This window comes from Otolemur garnettii, unplaced genomic scaffold (genome assembly GCF_000181295.1).
Source record: "Otolemur garnettii isolate 467f Iridium unplaced genomic scaffold, OtoGar3 scaffold00184, whole genome shotgun sequence".
NCBI classification, from domain to species: Eukaryota; Metazoa; Chordata; class Mammalia; order Primates; family Galagidae; genus Otolemur; species Otolemur garnettii.
Genome location: NW_003852579.1, coordinates 1,036,453 through 1,037,548, shown reverse-complemented (window position 1 = coordinate 1,037,548; position 1,096 = coordinate 1,036,453).

Genomic DNA, 1,096 nt, shown 5'->3' with positions numbered 1-1,096 from the left:
GAGACTCGCTTGAGCCCAGGAGTTGGAGGTTGCTGTGAGCTGTGATGCCACAGCACTCTACCCAGGGGAATAGCTTGAGGCTCTATCTCAAAAAAGAAAAAGAAAAAGAAACCAAAAATACATAAGATTGGCCAGGCGTGGTGGTTCAAGCATGTAATCCTAGCATGCTGGGAGGCTGAGGTGGAATGATTGCTTGAGCTCAGGAGTTTGAGACCAGAATGAGCAACAGTGAGACCCCATCTCTCTACTAACTATAGAAAAACTGAGGCAAGAGGATCACTTGGGCCCAAGAGTTTGAGGTTGCTGTCAACTATGGTAGATGCTGTAGCACTCAACCCCAGGCAGACAGAATGAGGCTCTGTCTCAAAAAAATAGTAAGATTAAACTTATGTTCCGGAATGAATGTTTTAGTGGTTTATCTTATTTGGATATGATCTAGATATCTATTGAATAGCTATCAATTGTATATCAAAAAATAATAACTATGATTGTTTGGGGTAAAAATGGGAGTGACTAGAAAAAAGATTGTATTTCAATAAAAAAATGTTTTTAATTTATTTTAAAAAATCTTAAATTTATTTTTTTTTTGAGACAGAGTCTCACTATGTCACCCTTGGTAGAGTGCCCTGGTGTCATAGCTCACAATAACCTCAAACTCTTGGGCTCAAGCAATCCTCTTGTCTCAGCCTCCTGAGTAGCTGGAACTACAGGCATCTGCTACAGTACCCCAGTATTTTTAGAGACAGGGCGCTTGCTCTTTTGCTCAGGCTGGTCTCAAACTCCTGAGGTCAGGCAATCCACCCGCCTCAGCCCACCAGAGTGCTAGGATTATAGGCGTGAGCCACCATGCCTGGCCTCTTTGTACATTTTTCATATGTAGTTGTTTCTTTTCATCCTTATTATTTCCACTAATTTAGACTACATATACTACATTAATTAAAATTCTTAGCCTTTAGTAACCTTAATTTTTAGTTAAAATTAGGAAGTACATGATTTCACTGTTTTTAAATAGCATATGGTTCCTTATGTCTTGGACACGACATGCTAACCAGTGGAGCCAACTATGTCTAGTTCTTCTTCTTCTTCTTTTTTTTTT